Consider the following 27,253-nt stretch of genomic DNA (forward strand, 5'->3'; position numbering starts at 1 on the left):
AATTTGGTAAGGGTGTTTCGCAAGTCACTTCCTAAGCCTCTTTGGATATTTGCTTTTACTTATTCCGAATACCAGAAATTAAGAACAAAACAAAACAAAACAAAACGGGATGAAATGCTTACTTTAAGGAAGGTGTAGAGTCTATAAATTTGTTTAGTCTAAAATGTAGACGAAACAACAACACAGCCAAGAAAAACAGAACGTGAGATGAGGGAAACAAACAGAAAAAAAAAATCCCAGCATCTCAGAATAAAGCAGTCATTAGTGCTTGCATTGGTTGATTAAGGTATGGGCCATTTACTTCTTCATAATGATCTCCTCTTCTCTTTCGTCTTTTCCTTTTTCTTGACAATAATAATTCTAGAAATTCATACAGGAAAGAAAGTTGACAAACAAGCCTAAATGAATATCAAACACCTTATAATAATATTTTTAGACACAGTAGAGATATAGACATCAATGGGATATTTTCACAGAGAGCTCCCTCTGTGACCCTGTTTTTGGGGACGATAACTATACTTGTGTCAGAGCCATCTATTAAGCTTGATGCTTTGCCATGTGTTCTAACAAAATTTAGAAATTTTATCAATTTCTAAGCAAAATTACCACACTTATTTTTATTATTGAACATTTTAAAAAAATCCTGTTTACACCACTGCCAGGGTTCTAGAGGAATGAATAAAGCAACACTGAGTTGCAATGTGTACTTTTTAAGGTCCTTTAATAGGCTATTTGTCCTTAAAAGGTTTTCAAAGATTTTTGTTTGAACATCTTGGGTTGAAAACTATTATCTAGTATTTGCACATGTCTGTGTTTACTCTCTTTAATTGTCAGTCAGATTTAACACAAAAGATACCAGACATTTGTGCGGTCATGATTCTCAGGCTGTAGAATGCATTATTTTCCTTAGGTGATAAGCCAGTGAGTGATGCAGGATCCAAACACAATGGTTGACCACACAACAAGCTTCAGCACCACTGCTCTTGAAAACCTTTTTGGTCAAGTGTGGAACTTTTCAAAGATTAAAGCAGATTTGTGGTATCAAAATGTATTTTGATGGTCAGCCAAAATTCCATGAGGATACGATTGTGCACCATAAAGTTTATCTTTTTTTTCCAGTGATTTTAAGATATGATGTTTAGAGATAGATTAAATGTAGATTCCCTTTGTATTTGTAATGCATATTCCAAATTGCTAAAATAGATTTACTGTGCAGTTTTGCTTGAGCACCAGGGACCTGAAGGCTGGCTTGGTCGAATGACTTCCGAAAGCATCCTGGTCATTAACACGCTCACTGTTGTAAGCCAGATGAAATAAGGAAGCCAGCAGAAAAGCCCAGCTTTCTTGGCAACAGGGCACTCTGTCTTGCTTTAATGTGCTCCACGAAGTCTTTGCACGCTATTGGTGAGATAGGTAAGACAAGGTCACAAAAAGATCTTTGCACGGTCATTCCACGTCAGGGTTTCTGCTTTATATTGTATTTCGTAAATCTGGGTATCCTTAAATGCTTAAGTTGTCTTCAATTCACAGAAGTATTACATTTTGCTTTATATGGAAGGTTTACAATCTACCATCCAAAACTCCTGAGGCCAAAAATACTTAAGAATTCAGACCCCACCAACCTCTCAGTTTTACAATAGTGGGCACATTATGCAGTGCTTTCAGCAAGGTCTCAGGAAAACCCCAGGGTCAAACAGATTATTTTCCCTGAAAACATATGAATGTTCACAATAAGTAACAGAAACAGAGACCATAAATGACCTGACTTCAGTTTAGGTAAAATCTTTTTCACCAAAAATATGAAAAATCCTGAACTTTTTTAGTTTTTTTTTTTTAATTTTAATATTTCAGGTAAGGAATTGGTATGTTTCAGTTTTGTCTTTCTGACATAACTTGATAGATTTTTTTTAAAGCTCTAAAATATTTATCAATAAAAGAAAGCATTATATAATTGTTTAAAACATTAAATAAAGTACTTACATTATTTTCTAAATTTTTGGGAAACTTGCTATTTCAGTGTTGTTGACAAAAACAGTAAAATATTTTTGATAACTAGTTTATATGAACACAAGCATCAGTATTTGCTTCATAATTACAAATATGAGATAAAATTATGTATTTACATTTTGGTAAATTTCCACTGGAAACACTGATAACTGTGATACCTGACATGCACCTAATCACATCCTTTCTCCAGCACCCTTGATTCCATTTCATCTCCTATGTCAGCAATTACTCCTTTCTTTCTTGGCTCATTTTGTATTATTTTCCTTCTTAATTATTCACATCAACATGTGAGCTGGCTTTAGATTGTTCTTTTTTTTTTTTTTTTAATTCTTCAATAAGATTTAAAATTGCAATTTCAGCTGAGTCCCACAACAAAATAGATGCTGCACTCCAGAGTAAGTGCAAAACGAAGTGTAGAATTTCTAAAGGAGTTTGAGTAAAGTAGTTACATGACCCTTACATTCTGCACTTTTATGAGTATAAACAAGTCAGATGAAAAAGCAGAATTTGGAGATTTCTTTGGAGAAAGCAGCCCGTGTGAGATGAGTCTTCTTCCTTCCTCTGCTTTCTCTCTTCTTGGGTGGGAGAGAAGACTTTCCAGGAGACCACATGGAGAGTAAAATTGATATCTTAGTAAGCCCAGACGTGCAACCCCACACTGAAAAACGTAACAGGAAGGCATTGATGGGTCAGAAAACTGTGTGAGGAAAAGTTGCTGCTGCTAGAGTTCTAACTGCATTCCCAACGGAGTGTTTTCTGTGAGTTTATTGAAGGTCATAAGTGAGAAAAGGCTGCTTTGGGATCACTGGTGATCTGACCTAATATGATCATCTTTAGAGGATTAGAAAGGCATCAGCAGAGAAGAAGCTGGAGATGGCCTGAGGAGAGATTAAGGAACTAGCAGAATAGAGAACATTCATCTGGTCAGGGACAAGCAGGTAGGAGGCCACAAGTGTTGTGAATCACTAAGGAGCCCATGAAACAGTCCCACAGAGGAGACAACCTGAAACATCCACTGAGTCAGAGCACACAAATCCAGCGTACAACAGTGCCAGTCATGCACACCCGTTCCTGTGCTCCTTATCTCTGTATCCTCCTTCCTTCTCTCCAAACCCAGAAAGGGTGAGTAAGAGCAGCCCACCATGGGAAGGGAGGGGAGTCAGAAAGAGCGAAGTCCTTTCATTCCCCAACATTGCTATGTCCCTCAGGGAATTCATGGGGTGTTAATTCCATGGACATTATTGAATTTGAGATTAGACTTCTATCTATACATTTTCCATAAAAACCATAATTTATGTCTCTCTTTTGAATGAAATTAGACACTCTTAAGTGGTATTGGATGTTCTAATGACCAAACTGTCTCTTCTCTGCAAGTCAGGTGACTGCCTTTGGGCTCCTTGCTTTGGGTCATCTATAGGCTGATGACATCCAAATTTATATACCAGTCCTGACCTTTTCCATGAGCTATGGTATAGACTGTGTATTTAACTGCTACTTGACTATATTGTTACATTTGGATGTCTGATGGATATCCCAAAGTTAAAAGGCAGTAAATAAATGTCCACAGGCAGGGTGCCCTCAGATCTGTCCTGTCTGTCTTGTCCATGTCAGTAAATGGTACCACCATTCACTCACTGTTTTGGGCCAAAAATCTAGTTGTTACTGTTCCCTCCCCTTTGTATCCCACATCCAAGCCATCATGTCCACCAGTTTTCTCTTCAATATTTATTGTGAATAGAGAACTTATCTCTACCACAACAATCCAGGTGAGAGATGATGTTTTTAGATCATTCTGATGTGTGAACAACAGATGGTTGGGGACAAGATGGGAAATTCCCACTACATTTCTACAGTGATCTGAAAGCCCTACCTCAAGTATCATCACCAAGTACACTCCCTTTGGCTGACTGTGTCCTAAGTAGACTCGTCTCTTCTTGTTCTTGACACATGCCAAACTCTTTACTGACTCGGGACTTTGCCCTTGTTGGTCCTTCCATCTGAACATTTTCTTGTTTATATGTTGGTTTACTTATTGAAGTCTCTTCTCTTGCTGCGTATGCCTTTTTTATGTTCAATTCTGTATTCTCAACAGTAGTAGAAGACCAGTACACAGTAATTGCCTGTAAAAATTTGTTGATTGAATGAAAGAATGTATTTAAGGCTTCAAATTTAAGAAGGAAAAAATTATGCCGTGATAGAAAACCCTGCGAGTCTCACTGTCCACTCCTGAGTCCTGACTCAGCCGCTTTGGCAAACTCATAAAAAAAAACTTTTTCAGAGATTCTTTTCTTACTCCTGATCATGCAGCTTCTTGTGTCCATTAAACAAAAACAAATGACAGCCCGCAGAAATAAAAATGTAGGACATATATTTTTGCACTGAGTTCAATATAGCAAAAAACACATAATTTCAAGCAAATGGTCTCTTCTTAGTAACAGTGCCCTTTTGATAAAATTTCACACCACAGGAAATCCATTACAATAAATATCTATTTCAGTATCTGTCCATTTAGCAATAATTCTCTTTACGCTTGATGCCTCTTCCCTAATGAACAGTCCTGGGGACCCTCCTCTACTGCCCTCTGAGATTTCTGGAGTTTATACTCTGCCTCTGAGTACTTGCTTGTTGTCATGGTAGCCTTGCTAATTTTGCTTATATTTTTTTCCTCATATTTTCCCACAACCTTTGAAAAGACCAAGTTAAATATGTGCCAAAGGCTATTTCTGACTTAATGTTGCAGGCATGAAGATATTTCTTTTCTTAGCCTCTTGAAAAATGTTAAATGATGGTCTCAGCATCATTGATTGAAACTATTTGTTTATTCCCAGGGCTGAAAGTTAAGGCCATTCTATTTTGATAGAACTATTTATTTAAAACAAGCTTGAAATCAAAGACATCTCATACAGTACGCAGGGAATGCTGTTTAACCCAAGTAATCCCAAAGTAAATAATTTATTGGATTACTCAGTAGGTTGAGAAATGAAGGTAGGATTTGGGTGTATTTGGTTTGCCTTTTTCTTTTTAATTAATGACTAAATAAGTGCATGTGTTGTGTGAGTTTAGAAAAAAAACAAAGTGGTAGTGAAAAGAAGACATCATCTTGATAGTGACCTTAGGTGGCCCAAGAAGGAACAAACGCCATCCATACCCATGTGCCTGGGCAGCCCTGCTCTCTGTGGTTGCATGGTGGCAGTCACATTTGTGTCTAAAAGATAGCTTTGCCAAAAACCTAGCGGTTAAAGAATATGAATATGAATTTTTGTTCTTCATTCTTGCCTTTTGAGTGAACATTTGCATTGCTTATATTTGCTTGTGGATTAAAAATACATTTCCACAAACCCAGCTGCTCATGGACCCATGTCGGCTGCATGCCCTGCTGTGCTGCCTTGGAGTTCAGGTTCTTGTTGTTAAGCCCTGAGAGACAACGCTTGTTCGCTTATTTACTTTTTGTGAGAGAATGCTGATCGTTTGTTCTTCCCAGTAAAAAGAAGAAAATCGGCTAACCAATAGAAAATATTTGAGTAGACCATGAGAAGGAACTTACTGACACTGGACCAAAAAAAGCTGATAAACAGTCCTAGGAGTCATAGATGGACAATTGGTAATGAGCTCTTTGGGAGGATTTAAACATTTAATCAGCTCCATATGCAGACCTCAATGAGAGTGTACACAATCATAGTTCCTGGTCTTCCAGCTCGCAGCATACTTCCATCAGGTAACCCTGGGAAATATCAGGCAGGCAAGTTAGGTCACATGAAAGGTAACAGATTTATGGAGTTCATTACGCAAACAGTAGTACATGGTTAAAATGTCATCAGATGGGTTTAAATGAATTGATGGGCAAAGATACATTACACATTGATAAAGGAAATCAATACCTGATCTAAGAAACACTCCTGCTTACAGCCCCAAGTATTTTGAAACTGACAACACGCACAAAATGTGCCTTGTTGTCACTCTCAGAGAAGGCGTATCAGACTAACTGGCTCATTAATTTGACCTATTATGGCATTTCTTATATTCTTACATTCCTGTGACCTCCTTGAAGGCTCATTTGGCCTTGAAGCACTACAAGGTGAAAAAAAAAATTTCAAAATTAATAAGGAAGTTACCAGAGTGCTTTCCCACAGGCTTGGCAAATTGTCAGCTTACCCTTGAAAGAATTGCCTCGACCAGAATTTTCCCCCATGACAGTGGCAAAGGGGCAGGGCAGGGGATTGTGAAATTGCTGCCATAGACTGGGTTTCCTCCCTAATTCTTGTCTACCTTTCATCCAGGCACACAATTATCTTGAGTTCAAATATTTATATACTCTCAGATGAAGAAATACAGATCTATTCATTTCTTAAAAGTTTCAGGGTAATTCCTGGTTACCTGGGCACAATGGACAAGTCAAGTGTCTTTCATTACTGGCAAGAAAATAAAAAACTGACTCAGCCTAAGGTAAACAAATCCACATGAAGCAATTCAGGAAGGGCAAAATGAATTTTTATTTCAAAATATTGAAATAATCTTAAAGGTGTGCTCCTTTGAATGCATATGTTCTAATGTGAAAGTAATTAGTCACCTAAGTATGATTACTTTGGGTAATGTCTATGATGCATAACAGTTTATGGCCACAGGAAAAATGGATGGGGCAGCAGTAATGTGTGAATAGATCTGTTTTAATGAAAAACACCAGTATACACATTGTTTTTACAGAAGGTGAGCACTTGCTCCTGAGGTGGTTGATTCTTTCACCTAGTTGTTATGTCTGAAAAATTAATGCTTGTTTTGCAACCGTAAACCTGCCTGTAAGTGAAAGTAGCCCTGCCAACATTGTCTGAGTCATTACAAGAGTTGACCAGTTGTTCGTCTGTCCTTTCTGCGTGGCTGAATTTCCTTAATGACCAATTCATTGTGTGTCTTCAGGCATGACACCTGAAAAACTGTGATCTCTTTAATGAAGGATCTATTAGTCTTTCAAGAATGTGAACACATGAAGCTGAAAAACTTATTCAAAGAGGTATCTCCTTGAGAGAACGCTAATCATTCTGTGAAGTACATTTACACAAAATATAACTTATTCATGCATATTTAACTGAGCAGAATGGTGTTTGGAGTCACATTAGCTGACCCTGAGAAGAACATAGGCTCAGTTGACTAGATACTTTCCAGTTGCATGCAATTGCTAAGATGCCAATTTTCTTTTCGATCCACATTTATACATAACAGAGCGTTCTTTCTCAGAGCATAAGCCATTCTCTTCCTGTGTTCTTTGAACCTTGGCAGCAACCTGTCTCCAAGATTCCGTGATCACAGGCAGTCACCCTGCTGTTGTGTGCAATGTACTGCTTTCTACAAAATTTTCTGGCGCCATTGGAAGCAACTCCCAGGAGACAAAGCCCAAGAATGACCCTGAGTATTACCTCTTTGCATATTCACATCTGCATTTTATCTTTGCAGTTCTAAACCTATTCAAAGGTTTTTCTGTTTGAGCTTCTAAAATTCAGCGTACCTTCTGCTGAATTGAGGGAGAAAAAGATGTAATTATAATACATGAACTGCTCTTGCTCTGCACATTAATGCAGTAATAGAAAATAGGAGTTTTTCAATGCAAAAAATAAGTTTTGCTCTTATTTCACATATTTAAAAATAATGCAATGTATCAGGAATTAATTTTAAGGTAGTCAACTGTGATCCATCACCATTAAGTCACTTTCACCAAGGAAAATAACTCAATATACTTTCTATATTATAGAAGGAGAAATAAAATATATTTCATTTTAACACAGAAATACAATTTTGTCCCACAGTATAATTGGGTTAGTAATATAGGAAGGGATCTCATAATAGGTTTTTATTGTATTTTTTCCCTAAAGTTGCATAATGAATATCAGCTTCCATGAAGGCACTTACCTGCAAAATCACCGGAATTGTTTCTCTGAGTGCATTCCATACTTTCCATTGAATATGTTCACGTGAGAGATTTCTAGTTGAGTATTAATTTTTATAGAGTTAAATATCTGGACAGTGATTATTTGAAAAGAACCTGAGTTCATAAAGAGTCTGGTGACCAAAAAGTTTGTCTATATCCAATTTTTCCAAGTCTTAAAGAATTGGAGCTAATGGTTTTGATTACGTATTTGATGAAAGTACTGTACGTGCTTTCACAGCTAGGGTCATTCTTGGGCTGAAACCCTTGAATGTAACAGGTGTAGGCATCTCTGTAACCCTGTCGGACACTGCCCACTCATTGCATGGAGGGTGGAGGAAGTTTCCTGGGAGAAATCATCTTCTGAGGAAAGAAGAAGGGAGGCCGTCAGCCTTGACCCAATAACAAAGATGTAATCTTCAGAAGGAAGAAGAGATTTTGAGTTCAGCATTGAGTACTGCTGCTTGCAGCTGATTTGTTTTCCAGTCTAGACCCCTGTGGACTCCTTCCTGTGGGTTCAGAGTCCTGTGCAGTGTGTGTGTAAGGAGCTGTGGGGGCTTGGGAGAAAGGATGAATTTGAATAAAAGCTGAAGGAACTGAATGACTGGGATTCTCTGGAACACTGTTTTGGTACTTACACTGACAGATGGAACACAAAAGGTAGAAGTAGGAGTATCCCTGCTGCCCACCAAACCCCAACCAAACCCAAACAGAACGCAAAGCAAAACAAAAAAATACCCGAAACAGAAAAACGCCACTGTTGCGATGAACTGTTAAAGGGCGTGTTCCTCTGCAGTGCGTGAAATTGTGGGGCACAGTGAGAAGGAATATAGCTCAGCAGAAATGCACGCTTGTCTTGTAGGTTTGAGGGGAAGAGACCACGGGAGTGGGGTAAGGAATGCAGAATACGATAACGTGAATCTCTGAGGCCGGTTGCATTACGATTGATTTTTGTGACAATGAACAGCGTGTCTACTTGCTCTCCTCCATTGTTACATCATTAACATGGCTGTTAGTAACACTTGTTCACTTCTGTATTTGGTGGGTGGGGAAACTGAAATGACTTTCATTTGCTTAAAATTTTCTAAAATGCCATTTGTTAGTGATTTGCCTATTTGTGAAAATTTTTTCTTGTTATTATCAAAATGTTAGGAAAACACATTTCTTTACTCCCTCCGTGTGATATTGGTATCTATTCTAAACTGCAGGGTGTGAGGCATACAAATTCAGCTGGATTCTTCGTTTTCCTGAGCCTCCCTGAAAGTTAGCCCCGAATCATTCTTTAGCACAGGATTTCTCAACCTTGGCATTATTGACATTTTGGGCTAGAAAATTCTTTGTTTTACGGGGCTGTCCTGTGCATTGTGCTATGGTTAGCAGCTGTCCTGACCTCTGCCCACTGAGTAACACACATTCCCTGTTCTCCATGCTGTTATAATAAAAAAATGTCTCTAAACATTGCCAGAGAAGGACAGACAAAATTGCCCCAGGTTGAGAGTCAATGCTCTAATGAAACACAGCGTACTAATTTGAAACAAAGAACTTCGAGAAAATAATGTTGGTGGAATTGGCCATAAAGTTATTAAAATAATACTAATGTTTCTATGCATTCTTTACTTAATTCTTGACACATTTGTTTCTTAATGTGAAGATATGATATAGAGATGCTTAGAACTGAAGACAATAATAGTTGCCATTTATTGAAGACTTCCTGAGGGCCAAGCATTGTGTTAAGTGCCTTATCAATGTACTTTGAATTCTCTTAGCACCTCTTTGCAGTTGTTATTCTCAGTTTCCAGAGAAGGTTTAGCGAGGTAAAACAATTGTTCGAAGGTACATAATAATTGAACTATATATTGTTTAAACCCACATCTACTTGGGTATGTCTTTTGGACTTTTACTTATGAATCAGTCAGGGTCCTTGTGGCAAAAGGCCTGCTCCAGTGGGGTAACCAATAAGACTTCAACAGAGGTCAGATTTACATAGGAGGGTAGGTACATGACGAGGATGGATGAAGCTTCCCTGAGGAGTAAGAGCTGCCAGATCTTCTGTGAGGTCTGAGGGAGCCAAAGGAGCGAGCAGTTACCATTAAGTCTGAAGAGTGGCTATAACTTCAGGGAGGACTGCCAGAGAGAAGCACAGAAAGGAACAGCCAACTTAACAGCTGCCAGGCAGGAAGGCAGGAGGGGGAGGAAATACATTAAAGCCCAGGGCACCTCCTGCGCTTTGACTTCCCATTGATGACTTTGAGATCCAACAGGAAAGGAAGCGCTGGGGCAGAGGACCCTGTGGCTATTATATTCATCCATACACATCAGCTCCTAGGGCTCAGAGCTGGGTAAAGACAGAGTGAATCGGGAGGGGCAGAAGGAAAAATTCCAGATGGCTTTAACCTTAATAAACCTTTATATAATTAAGACACTTTACTAAATGATTTTGAGTACCTTTACAGGACATGACAATAAGATTAGTAATAATGTGCTGTTAAAAGGTAAACTGAGGCATATGAAAATTCTACGAATTTATTTAAGCATTTATCCATTTGAATTGGGCGCCATCAGCCTGGAAGTGGTTAGGAGCCAGGGGTAAGACTTTCATTGGAAAAAGTGCAGACTCAAAGAAAGGAAATTAGTTGATTGGCTATAGCATAATACCTGGCTCGCTGTGTGTGTTTGGTTGTCCTTAGTGTTTTGGTTTCATAACCTTGAGGCATTTACAGGCTTAGATTTAGGTTTGCTTACACAGGCCACCAAGGCATTACAGCTTCCCTGTTCAGTGGCCTCCTTGTTTAATTAATTTAACAGCACTACAGCAAGTTTGGGCAAATGTTTTCTGTAAAGGATCAGGTAGCAAATATTTGAACCTCTGTGGGCCACGAGGGCTCTGTTGCCACTACTCACCTCTGCCGTTTTAGAGGAAATGAAGGAATGAGTTGCCTATATTTCAGTAAAAATTATTATTATTATTATTTTTTGGTCCAAAGGGCTGCAGTTTGCCAACCTCTCTACTATAGGAAAACATAAAACTACACCCATGCACACTAAATTATGTCAAGTTATTGCTTCCCCAGCCCCATATATTGTTTTAATATAGAACAAACAACAAAGGGAAAACATGGTGTGTTTCTTTTACATATATGTACAGATCACCCTATCTAGGCTCAGGAAATTAAAATCATCCTGCAGCAGGAGTTCTGAAGTTTATTTTTTGTCATTCCAACTCTGTTATTGCAACAACAGAATGAAGAGATTGACTTTGTATTTAACCTACTTTTAAAACTCGATGCAGTATTTACTGAAGAGAGAAAATGCAAATGGGAGAAACATTATTTTTTATAAAACCAGTGAATTTGTGGATATGGGTATGCACTAATAGCATATGGAAAACAATGTGAAAAACATAATTATAGTATCTGCCTAAATAATCCTTATGAAAAAGGGACCAATTAGAAAGACCAGGTTACTCAACTTCTGGGTAGATGCTATATAAAAAGATTAGTGAGGTGGTTGTGCCAAAAAGGTCACATTTTATAAAGAGGACTAACATCATCGAAAGATCCCAAAGACAAATATAATCCAAATTTTAGTGAGGTCTCCCTCCCTCCCTCCTTTCCTAATACATATATAGCCCCAAGTGAAATGGGCTTGCTTAAACCCAAGGCACATGTCCTTGGACTCCAGCATCCTTTTCAGGTCTCCAGAGATCCTGAGGAATGGCTGATGTTCATTGAGTCATGTTTGACTTCAACTGTTCAACTGCAACCATCGGTTTCATGCGTCATTTCACTATTCCAGGTGTGCTGTCTTATTGTGTGCCTTGGTGTCCTGAATGTGACAAGGTTCCTTTTTCTTGATTCCTGCGCACATATCCCCTATTAACAAGTTTACATGGGTAGTGGACTTACGAGGCATTGCAACACAAACAACTTAAAATTGATTATTATACAGCTCATACGTTCTCTAAAATCCTTGAGTAATTCTCCTCTGAAGTTTCCAGCCTCCAAGATATTTGTCTCTCAACTAATCTCTCCCTTTTCTACTTGCCCCTGGAAACACATTCTCATCCCCCTCCACCCCCGCCCAGATCTCTTCTACTTTATTTAGGGGAACATTCTGGGTCCCTCCAAGCTTAGTCCTGCTTATGGAAAACTTGCTCATACCCTGAACTTGACAATAGCCTGTCTGCTCTGGCTCTTAGCCCTCTCTCCTTCTTCGCCATGTAGAAGGGGAAGGAAGGAGTCAGGTGAGTTACTTCTTCTTGATTTGAATTAATTAACCTTCTATAGAGAGCAGAAGCAAAGACTCTTATTTAGATTAAAAAACAACAACTAACTCTCCATAATGCATTATAATGTTGAAAACTATAGTGGCCCGAAAGTTTAGTTTACCCATTATTTTTATTTGTTTGATTTATTTTATTCAGTTGTTTTTGCCTGCCACTGGTGAACTATGCAAAGATGAGGTTCTGTTGGCCATGAAATGGGAGGGAATGGCCAAGAGAGAGCTAGGAAACCCCTTTTCCAAATTTTTTGTTTGAGATTACACACTTGGCAAGATGTAGAGATAATTACAAATTTTGGGTTTATTTTTGAAACTATTCTTTCAGGCTATTAAAAAATTGTATTTTATTTATTGGGATTTGCCCTTTCCTTCTCCCTCTTCTTCTGTCACAGCCTCAGCTGAAAGTGAACAGTTTAGCACTTAATTGGATGATTTAGGTCTCTAATCCTTGTTAATTTAAACTATACACATGAGATCATCCTGGTCTTGATTTTACCTTTTGAAGAGTCAAGTATAAAGAACAGGTGGGGGAAATTTTTTCCTAAGAATAATTACATGGCTAGAGAGCTGCTACTAGAATGTTTAATTTCAGAAATACTGATTAAAATAATCAAAGCAGAATGGAGAAGACCCAGAGGTTGCCCTTGATGTTCCAGGAAGCCTTTCTTCAGCAGGTTTGATACCAGTTTCAGGAACGACCTTAGAGCAATGAATCAATCTGAGGTTGTAAGGAAATCTGTGGTTATATCAACAGTGTTAGACCTAAAAGTATTTATACAACTCAATAAAGTGAGTTCTGAAAAAAAAAAGACAATATTTTGCCTTTGACAAGAGCCTATTTTATGGAAATTATGTACATCATGGCCTAAGGAACCTAAACTACATTTCTTTCTGGAATAAAAAGCTTCATTACTAATGTTGATGTTATGGAAACCTGTGGAAGAGAAATTTTGATTAAAATAAATTCCTGTTACCATAGAGGTAAAAGGCAGCCAGCCAAAGAAAGGGCAAAATGAAGTTGATGCTTTGAGGAAGAGCAGTTTCAGGCTATAAAATTGAGATCTAAAAGAGGAGGGAATTGGGATGATTTATATAGCTCAGTAATGCAACTTAAGCGCAATCTAAGTAATGGTTTCTAAAGCAACCGACGGTTACTTTAAATCCTCCCACTGCAATATTTAATTCTGAATGTATTTTAATTTATAACAAGAAGGTATATCTTAACATATTGACTAACAAAAGAAGTTCACAAATAGAAATTTCCAGAGCATAAATTGGTAGAGTGAAGTGGAGAGCAGATACATATTCCAAGGCACTTTTGAAATTAGATTATTATTTTAATGCTTCAAATTGTGTGATTAGCATGGAATTGAAATAGCCAACAAAGCTCTTAGTGAAGATAAAGGCAAAGATTTCCTTTATGTAAAATTCAGTTCCAGTCAGTTCAGTTCCTCAAATATTTTTGAGGGCTGGATGACCTCTGGGCGCCTTTTACACACAATAGGATCCTCATGTGTCAAAGTCACAGATTGATTTGCTGCACCCTGGTTGTGAGGACGTTTGGCCAGAGCATTTGTATACATTTTTTGATTTCTTGTTGTCTCTATCCTCTTTTTCTTTTTTACTTTCTAAAAACTTTTCTAGGTTATTATTATTTACTATTTTTTCCTTAATTTTTCCAATTTTATTATAGCATTTTAATCTCTATTCAATTGCAGTGAGTGAGTGCTTTATGAAACCAAACCTCTTTCAGGAAAGATTCTTTCCTGAGTCATATCATACACGATGCCTTATTTTAACAAGGAACTCGAGAATAATGGTGGTTTCTGAGACTTTCAGTGTGGAGATAATGCCTGAATTTCAATACTTTGCATCTTGAAATGTACACAGGAGTGAGAGGCGAAGTCTTTTTTATCCCTTTGTGCATTTTCTGCTTTATTCTTGGTGCATTTATACAAGGACGAGCTGCACACATCATGTTTTATATAACATCATTTTACCTTCACCCTCGGACCAGTTACATCATCCATTATCACCAAGTAATAAAGCGACTGCCACTGTCACCCTAGTCTAAGCTAATGTCATCTCTCTTGGCTACCAACGTAGCTTTATCATTGGTCTCTCTGCTGCCACTCTTGCTTCCCTGAGGTTCGCTATCCACTTGACAATCAGAGTGGTCTTTTAAAAGCATGAGTCAGAATTGCCTGCAATACAACAAAGGTTTTTCATAATATTTAAAATAAAATCCAAACACAATTTGGTCCCTGACTTCTCCTTGATATCATCTTGCACTGCTTCTTCTTCTTGCCCACCACACCACATGATCACTGACTTTCTTTCAGTCTTATTCCTTGCCAGGCAATGCCCTGTCCTTGGTCATTAAGGACTGACTCTTACAGTTACCCAGTTAGTGGTCACATTGTCCCATTTGCAGAGAGGTTCTCCCCAACCACTCCATTCAACATAGCCACATAAGAGCGTCATATCACTGCTTGTAATTCTCTGCATACACTCTATTTAACACTTATCTCCCGTATTTATTTTTGTTGTGTGTTTTGGCCATTGTCACCCAATAAAATACAAATCTTTATGCCCAAGGACCAGGCTTGACTTGTTCATCTTTTCCTCGGAGCCTAGGATAGTGTTTCCTATGTAGTGAGTGCTCAATAAATAATGATTGAATAAATCCAAACCTTCTTTACATTTTCCATCTAGGATGTAAGACTATAAATAAATTATAACAAATCTTTCCCTTCTGTCTTATTTTAGTTACAGTCAGATACATGTAATATTAGGATCCTAAGGCCAAATGTTTTAAAGATCTTCTTACTATAACCAAGTAGCCTGAAGTCCAGCTGTCTGCCACCTTGTAAAATACCAAGATTTGTGGGGAAGGAAAAAGGTTTTTATTTAAAAGGTGTCCAATTTGAAGGGGCAGAGAACATCACTGCTTGAAGCCAACCTCTCCCACAAAGCACAGAAATTCCTTGTTCCCAGAAAGACTGAAATCTAAACCCATGCCCAGAAAGTCCCCATCATCCCTCATCTGTACTTTCTGGAGCTCAAGAAGGCTACACAAATGGGTCTCCATCCTCAGGCTCACTCTCGGGGTTCACACTCGTGGGTTCACACTCATGGGATCCAGGGCTGCCATTGCCTTGTGCAGCTCTCTCTCTCCTGGGGTTCGGGTCATCCTGCCAGATCACTGCAGAAAGTCTCAGTCCTTTGGGCCTGGGTCCCAGTATCCAGAGCTGCTCATGCCCCTAGAGCCCAGGAAATTTCCTGGCCTGCATGTAAGCCATCCAGGACCCATCCGTGAGAAGGCCCCAGCACATGCTGCCTGCCGATCCTGAGAGCACTCTCGCCCCCAGCTCAGGGGTGGGGGGGCCAGGAAGAGAGGGGAAGGAAGCCATATTTCCTGGCGCATTCTGTTTTAAAGACTCGATCCAGAAACCCATATGTGACTGAGTGTATGTATGGCTTTTCAACCAATGTGCATTAATGTCTGCCATGTTTGTCAGCTGCCCAGTATCTTTCACCCTCTTCTGGCTACCACTTTGAGGAAGAGAGCAGAATCTCTAGTTACATGCAGGGGCGCAGCAGCTGTTTGCCCGGTGCAAGGTGTCATCTTGTCACATGTGTGTTTCGTGACCTTCTCAGCCCACACATGCTCTGTACAAGCTGTCTCTGCTATGTTGTCCGTGCCCCCGTTCCCCGCCCCCCGTCCCGGGGTCTATTTTTCAGGCTGCATCTTCAAACCGCTGCCTTGGGGCTTCTTGCGACCACTCCCCTCTGGGGGAGGTGCTGACTTTGGGGCCGCTTCTGGGATCCCTGACCTACTCCCAAGAATCTGGCCAGACCCCCCTTGTTACACTACCTTGGAGAAAAGTATTGAAAAGGTCTGCCTTTGAGTTCGTGGTGCCTAACAAGGAAGCCAGCAGAAGTTATTCATGCCCAGAGACGCTTTTATTTCTTTTAAGTTGACCCTGAGTAACCACATTAGGGCTATGGTGGAAGCCAGATAGCCAAATACATTTTGTCTAATGAAGCTTCGGTTTTAGTATTAGAAGTTAGAAATCATACACAGGAGGTGGTGGGATTAGAAAAACAAATTTCTGACCCACTCAAGCTGAAAGTACAGGGTGCGTGTGGTCCTAGGGCTGATTCCAGCTAATATCTATGACCTGTGCTTATAGGGGCTTATGAAGCTGACTCATGTTTTTAAAGCCCCTGTTGGAAAACCAGATGCAATATATTTAAGGAAAGTGGAATCCTTAAATCCATGATCTATTCAAAGTAAAGATCTAGACTCAAGTGATATTCAAACTGTAGTGGGCCATAAAATCAATTCAATGGATCCTGATCAGCAGGTTTTTTTTTTTTTTTTTTTAAGTATAATAGAAATGAATCAAATAGGAAGTATCAAAGGGTAATATACATTATACAATTTATAATAGTTTTATCAAAATTATCTCTGTTTTATGACTGTAGTATGTATGGCATCATGATGTGAAATACATTTCTTACTGCGAATGGGGCCAAAAATCTGTGAAAATGACCAGAGAATATTGGGTTGGGTTGGATTGAGTTCATATGACATAAAATAAATAAAATATTTTATGGGGAATTTTCCCAAAGGTATGAGGACCAGACTCCAAATAAAGGCAAAGTCAAATTGCCACTGAACTCCTTTAATTAGAAAACTTCTGAAATATAAAAGAGAATGTGTTAGAATCTATACTTAATGATTCCCTCAAACATAGTTTGGTGTATGTTGCACCTTGATGGTTCATAACTTGTTTGAATTTCCCAACAAGGAGTTAAGCTCCCTGAAGCGGTCATATAATTCTTCTGTGTGTCTCATAATGCTGAGAACATAGTAGTCACATAAAGCATGAATTGAAAAATAGAAATGTGAGTCATTAAATGTCAGATATAGTCTGTTACCATTTCAGCTGAACCTGCATTATAACCCAGCAGTTTAGCCACCATGCTTGTCTGTCAGTAGCATACATATATGAATTTTCTATTTGCACATATTTTCAAGCCAAATCTGTTTTGAATTTATTAAAAATAAGACATGGAGTAGTTAGTTACCAAATATCAAAAACACTTTTCAAACTTCCAAATAGCTTATCATAACCCATTCCTTTTTTAAAAAACTTATAAATCTGTGATTCTATCAAGGAAAGGTATCACATTCTCCTAGTTTGATTTGTTTTTCTTCATTATGGTGAGATCAGAACCCAGAAGAGGTAGAAATGGTTTCCGGTTCCTATTTAGAGTCCTCTGTCTAACTCAGGTTTAAGATCAGCTCCTCCACTGTCCAAAATCACTGAGTTAAATTAAACAAGAGATTGCTGAGAAGATGAAGCCAAGCATGACTAACATCCTGCCTCAGACACATGTCAAGCTTGGTTAAGAATTAGACTCCCCTCGGTTATTGCTGGGAAAGAAGGAAGTCTCTTTCAGTATGACCCAGCATGAGTGAGCAGGTCTCATGTTAGTTGAAGCAATTTACTTTTGTATTTCTCTGTTGTAGTTCACAGCAGGTCCTTTTAGTAAGAATAAAAGGGCTCGCTCTGCAATCTGCTTTTATTGTTTCACTGAAGAGTAGAAGAAGCAAAACATATTTCAATCAGAAGAATTATACCTGAGTGCTATACATGTTCCCAGAGCCAACAGAGAGAGCCCTGATACATTTAAGGTCAGGGCTGATGTTTTAAGAGAAAAATGTTCATGGTAAAGCCATGGGGAAATAAAATCCTAGACCAGCCTAAGTGAGCTATCTCTTAAGGTAATAATCAGGAGAAAAGGCCAGAAATTCCAGAGTTTAGCTAAAAGAGATAAGATACCCAGACTTGGAAAGAGAAAAAGACATTGCTAGGATACCCAGTGACTTCTATGGAATGTGAGTGCCACTGTTTTATAGGGAAGCCACCTTTCTATTGATTGGTGTTAATGAGATAAGGAGGCCCCATGGTGATGGATTGTCAAAGTCTACCTAATCTTGTTTTTTACTATTTAATCTGTCTTGTTGCTATGGTTAAAAATATGTGCAAACTAAACCCTTGTTTCTTCTTCCACTTGACCTTATTCTGATTCATCAAATGGATTCTCTCATACTCTGAACTGTGCCAATTATTGTGTCTGTCAAACCATACATTCATTAGAATATTGGGGCTAATGGACAAGCTGTAAGAGCACATTCATCTCTAGAATACGGTAAAAGCTAATTCTTTTGGCTCAGCAAAACTCAGGTTGACATCTTGCCACTCTTCTGCTGCCAGGAATATCTGGTGACTTAATGAAACAAAGATCTTAAACACACAACTCTGGATTATTCAATATCAAGGTTTGCACTAGAGTCTGTGAAAAAGGATTAATTAACACTTTCAGTTCTATGCAAGCACAGCCTGTGAATTAAAACACAGGAGGACGACCAGGATGGACAGGGCATCAGGAGGATTACACAGTGACTTGTACCTCAAGAGCCCATTGATCTTCCTTTTCATATGGTATTTAAAAAATAATCTTTTATATGCCAGTGGTAATGCAACTGGATTAGTGGAGCCAACTGGCTGTGACTGTTTAAATATTAATCGGGACAGCAATGTCTAAATCACTGGTTTTCAAGCCCGACTGTATATCAGAATTATCAAGGAGGTTTTAAATTTGCAGATGCCTAGTCCCCACCCCTAGAAAGGCTGCTTTAATTGGTTCGGGGCAGTATCCTGGCATCAGAATACCTTAAGAGCTCCTTCAGTGAATTACATGTGTATAGTCAACATTGAGGACCACTAGTAAATAAATGTTAAAACAGAATAGCTTTTTTGTTACCAGAATGTCTGACTAGATATCTTATTCTTCTAAAGATTGTCAACAGTGTATTTTGTTAAGAGTAGAGAAAGCATCCTGTTTCATTCAATCTGATTACTTTGACCGTTGCCGTGTGAGCAAATTATGATCTGAACTGAATGAAGTGAAAACATTTTGACCATTTTCAGGAAAGTTTTTATATTTCAAAATATACTCGATACCAAATTTATACTATCGAAAAAAATTGTTTTCTGTAGTTGGGGGAAAGAAAGCCTTAAAAATCTAAATTCAGGATCAGTTCTAAAGTGCTGACATGTAGCCTTTGTTTGAATTCATGAGTTTTAATAGGAGAAACTTATATACATAGGCAAAGCAGCTGCTCTCGTGACCTTCCCAGGACAGTATCCTTTTTTATAGGCTGTTGATAGTAAAACCATATGGTGGTAGCCATTTAGACCACCATAAAGAATAATGCATTCCTAAATTAACAGATAACATCGGGCAGTTATTATACTCTATACATTCACGAATCTCCTTCCTGAGGGCATGGTGTATATTTTTGGGTGGCATTTTGGTTTTCTGGGTAGTCAATCAATCCTTAGGCTACGGAGAGTTAAACTGAGAGTCCAGACATTTCCCAGATGCCTTTGCTGCTGGAGCCATGTTGCATCTACACTGAGTTTTCCTACAACAGTGTGATAGAATGTATTAGACCAAAAACTGCAAAATACCCCAAAGACTCTTTGTTAGTCCCATAAGAAAACAAACAAAAACCTGTTTTGTTTTGTTCGTTCAACTGACTAAAAATGAAAGGGACAATTAGTTATTCATCAATTTGTGGCACCAAAAAATCAGTGTTATTTTATATTATCATTGAGGTGTATTTCAAGCTTCATCAATAACTTTACTTCTTGCCCCATTTTAAAAATATGTTGGTATCTTCCACTGCAATCTTTTCTTCCCCTAACACGACTGTTTTCTGGTGTTTTTTAACAGCATATTTCAAACATGCAGAACAGTCAAATCTTGACATTTCCTCAAACCTGCTTTAATTATTTTTGAGGGAATAAAACAATGCAGAAACAATTAAAGTCACCTGTGCTCCCCACTTTCTCTCTTCCCATTCACCTCCTGGCTTCCTCCAAGATAAACATTATCTTTACGTTATTGATGCCCCCATACGTGGATTTTACCATTCTTAAAGGCATGCAACCATAAATAAAACCACATTTTATTCAAGTGGCATTTTATGAAGCATTATTCCATAACTCCTTTCCTTGGCTAAAATTGATGTATTTTAACTCCTATATCATGTTCTACTGGATATTCATACAATGTATTTAGCCAGTTGATGTACAATTTCTAGATTTGAATTATTATAGACAATGTTTCAATGAACATTTCTGTGCCTGTCTCTGGGGAAGCAGGCCTGGTTTCTCCTGTGTCCCTAACGAGTTGTTAGTTGTGCAACAACTCCTGCAAAATTAAGCTTTCTTGCCGCTTGGTGCCTGGGGGCTGAAAGGCAAATCTCCTGGTTTCTATTGCATTTCAGTATCCTCTAGGAGTATCAATAGTAAGGTCTGACCAGGACAATTAAAAGGGGTAGAGCTAACTAGTTAGAATAAAAATAGCCCGTGGTGTGAAGTCTTCGTGATTCATTGGCTCCTTTAACTGTAAATTTGTACCGGTCTTGCGGTAGGTAATTTCTGATACCCACTTCCCCAGTATTCACTCTAATTTCCTTTCCACCGGGAACTCGAGGAAATTGGTCTTTACACACATTGAGGAGGAGAAGCATTTCCCCCGGGGTCTTTCAGAGACAGGCGTTGTGAGCCTATTAGAGCGATCAGAGAGCTAACGTTTAAGGTCACTGTTCCAACTTACTGTAAGATGGGCTCTTCCTGCTAATGAAACTGGAATCACAACCACCCATTTCTGATAATTGCACTCGGAATTGGCCTGCACTCTCTCCCACCTTTGCCTTCAGCTCATTTCTTTGTATAACAATAGGGAAGGGTTTTCTGTAAAACCACATCCAATAATTTTAAGCATTAAGTAAACATAAACTCTAGCTCATGTAATATTGCATTTCTTAAAAATAATTTTTTATTTTTTAATTGTAGATGATGTACACTATTAAGTTAGTTTCAGACATCTATATAATCAAGCAGTATCTGTGAGTATTTGAGTCAGTCATGGCAGTTCCTGTTTCATGGGCTGCTTCCACCTTCCAAGTGGCCTCTCATGCCTGGGCAGGTGTGAGTCATCCTGTTTTGCTTCTTCCTGCAGCTGAGCTGCTTCAGGTTGGGATAGGATACAAGTCTATGTTATGTTGCTTTTCTTTATTCTGATGAACCTAAGAAGAGTAGATCAAGCCAGGCTGATAGAGAGCTGTCAACTTCCATCCAATTGGGGCTCCCATATTTTTGCAGCTAAGTAACCAGAATTTTTCTACTTCTCTCATACCATCCACCAATAATTTCAACCTGAGCCACATTAGTTCCATTAGAAAAAACAGGGCAAGGGGCAACATTAACAGAGAGGATCAATTCCTTGGATCAATATCCTGATTGAACAAGACTCATGGCCCCTCCACTTTCAATAAACTGTAACATTTGAAACCTGGCAAATGATAGGTGGCATTGCCTACTTCAAGCAAGTTACATTCTTCATCTGAGCTATCATCAGCTCTGATTAATCCACCAGTTAGGAGTTAGGGCGCATGGGTAATGTCATGTGGGCAGCAAAGACTCGATTTATCACAGGAAGAAAGATGAACATGCTTTCCACTGGGAAATTTCCCTTGCAGGAAGGGCTACCCTCAGCATTCCCAATCTTTTGTTTCTTGCTGGTATGTATAGACAGGAGTCATCTATAAGGGGGGAAAGAAAAAAACACCACAGTTCTCTAGAGAAATAGGAAATCTTCGAGAACCCTAATTATCATAAGTAAAAGAAATATGGGTCAGACAAAAAAAAAGGCAAGATAAAGTCAGGGCCAGTCTTACGCCCAGGAGACTTTGAGCTGGCTTACACAGTTGGCTTGTGTTATTATGTAAACTGTACACAGTGACCTAACATGGTATATGAAAATGAAGTTTTCTGCCCACCTTGACTAAGGGAAAAGGATATGACTCAGTCTGTTCACTGTCATTACTTTATTTCTTCCCTTAAGCTCTGGAGTCTGTTGTGCTGGCAGGCCCACGTGTGAGCACGTGCTGTTCCCACTTTTCAGGAAGCCAATTTATTTAAATTCAGGTCAATCTGCTGCATATTCTTCCTAAACGGAGCTGTTAGTTCAGTCCTCTTTGGGGTGGCTTGGTGGTGTCTGGGCTCCCAATGTTTGGTCTTCCTTTCCTCCACCCTAGTTCTGATCTAGGTGGGAGGAGTGATGGATCTTTGTCTGCCTCTCCTAGTAAGATAGCAGATCCTAACATTCATCATTTGTTGCTGGAAAGCATCTTGTCTTTTTCCCACGGAATTCATACCAGTGGGTGATCTCCAAGTGAAGCAGATGAGGACAGACAGTCCCTGCCATATACTCTCAGTAAAAATAATTGCCTCGAAGTGTAAAAATTTATTTCTAGAAATACAAATTAAGGCCTATGTGCTAATTTAAGGCATCGACGCAGAAATATTAAACATACCTAGAATTAAAAAAATAGAAAGTAAATAACTTTTAAACACATGTGATAGAAAGAAGAAATGGACGAAATAATTATTTGACAAAACAAATTCTGGTTTCTAGCTAGTGGAATATGTTTACCTGGTAATGATTTGAGAAGATATTCAGCAGAAAACCTGCAAATTATTCAAAGTAATGAAAAGGGAGTGAGAACGCATGAAAGGCGTCACTACTACTTGTGGCAACAGCGACGAGACAGGAAGGATGAATGAGAAAAATCAATACAAAAATACATTTGGTTAAATCTTAAAAAGTACTAAAACCTTAAAATGTTGAATGATGGATAGATTTGAATGAGGCACAAACGAGTACAACCATGTTATTTATTTAATTGTGGCTATTAATTGCTAGAAGTCTCATACTAATGTTGATAGACACTTGAAAAGTTGGTGAAAGAATCTTAAATTTTTGAAAAGCAAAAATGACATAGAAGAGACTGAGAAATCCTCAGTGTCAGAAATCATCTCACCCTATTATAAATTACTATATTTTATAAATAGTTGATTTCAAAAACCAGATATTTTGATAAATGCATTATTAAATACGGCAATTAGACATTCTGCATATTGGTTTTTTTAAATTGACTAGAATGGTATGATACATAGCATAGCAGAATTATTCCTATTTTCCAGAGAACCTTAGTTTCACGGGTAAAGGAGCAAAATTCACACCTGTTTTGTGTGTACAAGGGTATGATTGCTTGCTTCTTCCAAACCTGAAGACTATAGAATAGATGATTCAAGCTCATGTCTGACATTTGAAAGGTGCAACAAAAATAGTTCACAAAGCATATTAATTAATGGATATCAGATAAAAAATAAAATGTAATATAGTTAATTGCCAGAAAACCTCCTGCCAAGCTTTTCAGAAACACACATAATGTCACTTGAGCTCTTATGGAGAAGAATTAAATCCAAAGCAGGAGTGCTCCAAGTGCCAGTTTTTATGAGAAAATTGTCACTTCCAGATCTAGAATGGTATTTGGCACATGGTATGACATATGTCATCTTCACTGCAAGCACTTTCTTATGCATATGGTCCCTCCAGCTAGAAGAGCCTATCCAGAGTCTATTTTATCAATAGTGAAGACACCCAGACTGAAAATAATCTTGCATTAAATAGAATCAACTTGTATTTGACTAAGAAAGTGGTGTTTATTTTACAGATATGCTTTTTCCTTTAAGCCATTATTGTAAAAAAAAAAAAAAAATTGCATACTGATGTTATAGAATATGTCCATGCCGACATGCTAAACATTTAATTGTAACAAGAGTTTAAGAATGTTCATTAAATATAAAGGATTTGTTATGGATTCTATGAGTCTTATCTGGCTAAATTTAAACAAAAATTCTCCTTTTTTCAATTAAAAAGGGTTTATAATATTTATATCTTTTTTGATGCATAGCATTGGGAGTTTTGTTAGTATAATTTCATGATGTAACTTTCAAAAGAAAGTATTGGAACAAATTTCTTGATTATGTCTGAGTGTTTCAATAAAGTAAAATTTAGTAGCTAATATGTACATGAAATGTGAAGTAAAACCAAGTTCATTCCTTTTTGATAGATTTTTAAATAAAAGGGATGTAACACATCATTTTCGAGTTCTATTTTGATTGTTTACTTTCTTAAAAAAATACAGGAAAGTAATTTTAGAAACTAAAAGAGACAATTATTTAAATACGCTTTTAAATACTGGGGAAATGCTTTTAAAAAAATACATCTTACTCTGTGTGATGGGTAAATTTCTATAGACAATAAGAGAACTCGCAGCTAAGCTTCCACTGCTATTTTTAAATATTGGAAAAGACCGAGGAATTATTTTGAATATAAATAAATGGAATTTGGAAATGCCCAGGAGTTCAGAAAACTAAAAGTAACATTTTAGTTAAAGAAAATATTCTCACATTCTAAAGAATTCTTTGTCATAGGGTTTGCAAAAGTAGCCTGCCACTATTACCAATAATCTATGAACTTAGAGCCGGAGAATCCAGACTTTGGTAAATCACAGGGGAATTACAGTGTTGTGTTTGATGCCGCGTCTCCACAGGCAGGAGGCACTTAGCTCCATCTCTCCGATTGCTTTTGGCCGTCACAATGACTGTCATAAGGGCCTGTCTCAGATATTCTAGCTTTCCTCCTGAGATTGGGGTGGAATTGCACTGCTCCACTCCCTTTAAAATTAGACATGATGATGTGCCTCACTTTGAAGGCTAAAATGCGATTCGAGGGGGATGTATCATTTCTGGGTGGAAGTTTTAAACGACAGTGTGCCGTTTGCTCTATTCCTGTCCCCTTTGTCACATGGATGGGCGTTTCTCGGCATGGAGAGTCTCTGTCAGCTTGGCTTTCAGATTGAGGGCACAAGGCAAGGGGAGAAGCGAGCCTTTGTTGTTATGTCATTAAGATTTGGGGAATTGTTTATCCTGCAGCATTGTGTTGCCTGTCCTTATTCAATTGGGCAGTAAGAAAAGTGACAGGAAAGAAAACCAATAACGACAGCAAAAATGTCGCAACCTATTTGCTAAGGAGGCATCACTTTTTCTATAACGTGGAAAAGTTAATCCGTTCAACTGTGTTTTATAACATTTTATTTGATTTTAATGTGTGATGTAGAATTTATCGCATGTCCCCTGTCATCGTATGTTATAGATAGAGGTCAGGAAACTTTTTTATTTATGGACTGACGGTAAATATTTTAGGGTTTATAGGCCATATGATGTAGGCCATATGATTTCTGTCACAACTACTGAACTCTGTCACTACAGCCTGAAATTAGCCATAGACAATATGTAAATAAATGGACATGACTGTGTTCCAATAAAACTCTACTTACAAAAATGGGTGGTGAGCCAGCTTTGGCCTTGTGGCTATAGTTTGCTGGCCTCTGTTATTCAATAACATATTTATAGAACCTAGAATGTTTATATTGACATAGTTTTTACTTTCCTACGTGACCCAATGAAGCATATTTTCTTCAAAGTGAATTCCTTTTTTCCCCTACCATATTCCATCTCTTTTTGTGGCATAGGTGGTACAATTGACATCGATGGATAAATTATTTGCTATACAGTGAGAAGAATGCATATATAGTTTCTGACTTACCAAATGACATGATTTTTGACTAATTTTAATATTTTAACAGGTTAGGCTGTTGATGCACATTGGGGCAAAGGCTGGTTTGAAGTCGTGGAGGCATTTTGCAGAAGAGCGAGGCCTGCAGCCCTTGTTTCCTGGTGTCTCCCTATCCCTATTTCATCTTTTTTGTCTGTCGACGTCCAAAGGATTAGGACAAGTTCAGAAGGATTAGGCCAAAACATTTGAACAGGGTTTTTTCTGACTTTATTTAAAGACTACAGAGACTTATTAGAGTTAATAATGAATAAAAGAGATATTTAAGAGAATATGTGAGTACACACAGAGTGTGTTAAGCTTCAGTTTAAGGTCTTTTCAAGGTAGGAGGAAAAGAAAGATGTAGAGTACTGCTATTAACCTAATTTATGATGTTTACTTATTTCTACCTTTCTGACTAATGCTTCTTTTGTTCTCCTTATAATTCTTAGTTTCTATCTACTACCTCTTTTCCCCCCAAGAGCTGCAAACATTAGCTGATTAATACTCGGTGTTCTTCGCTGCTGTGATCAGCGGAGGTAATCTCTCATAGCACATTGATATCTAAATCAACATATCTAAATCACCTCTGCTAATCTACCGGAATTTTCTTAATGTTTCCTGAGCTTATATCTCCACTGCCACAGTGTGTTTAGAAAAAGTAACACCCAGAATATAGATGTGAGGGTTCAATTCTGTAAAAAAGAATGCGTTTTCCCTTGTAGTTTGAAACGTTTCATCAAAGTCTTTTAAAAGTTTTTATCTTCTCTTTTCTCTTCTTTTCTCTTCTCTTCTCTTCCTTCCCCTTCCCTTCCCTTCTCTTCCCTTCTCTTCCCTTCCCTTCCCTCCCTTTCCCTTCCCTTCTTTCTTTCTGGTTGAGGTCATACTGAAGAGAATTTTTCCACATGCAAACCATCAGCTTAGATGACCATTTTTCCTTATATATTCACAATCTGTTTCTCTACCTAACTAATGTATAAGGAGAAGAAAAAAACATTTTAAAAATGTTTCTTAGAAAAAAGACTATAAAAATCTGTGGTTCAGCTGTGTGTTACCTTGCAATTTAAAGTGTCATTTGGCTCTGGCTGGCTAGCTCAGTTGATTAGAGTGTCATCCTGACACCAAGGTTCTGGGTTCAATCCCTGGTCAGGGCATATACAAGAATCAACCAATGAATGCATAAGTAAGTGAAGCAACAAACCAGTCTCTCTCTCTCTCTCTCTCTCCGTCTCTCTCTTGCTCTCCCCCCCAACTTCTCTCTCTAAAATCAATCAATAAAAAAATTTAAAAAGTTTAAATTTTCTTTCTTAAAGACTTAGAATGTTTACCCAAAATCTAGATCTTTGAGCCAAACCTTGATTACTTGTACATTATATGGATTTTTCGTACATATGTCTGATTATAGATTGAACTTGGTTGCTGTGGTAGCCTGAATAAATT

The sequence above is a fragment of the Furipterus horrens genome, unplaced genomic scaffold, assembly GCF_987537825.1.
Source record: "Furipterus horrens unplaced genomic scaffold, mFurHor1.1.pri manual_scaffold_5, whole genome shotgun sequence".
Lineage (NCBI taxonomy): Eukaryota > Metazoa > Chordata > Mammalia > Chiroptera > Furipteridae > Furipterus > Furipterus horrens.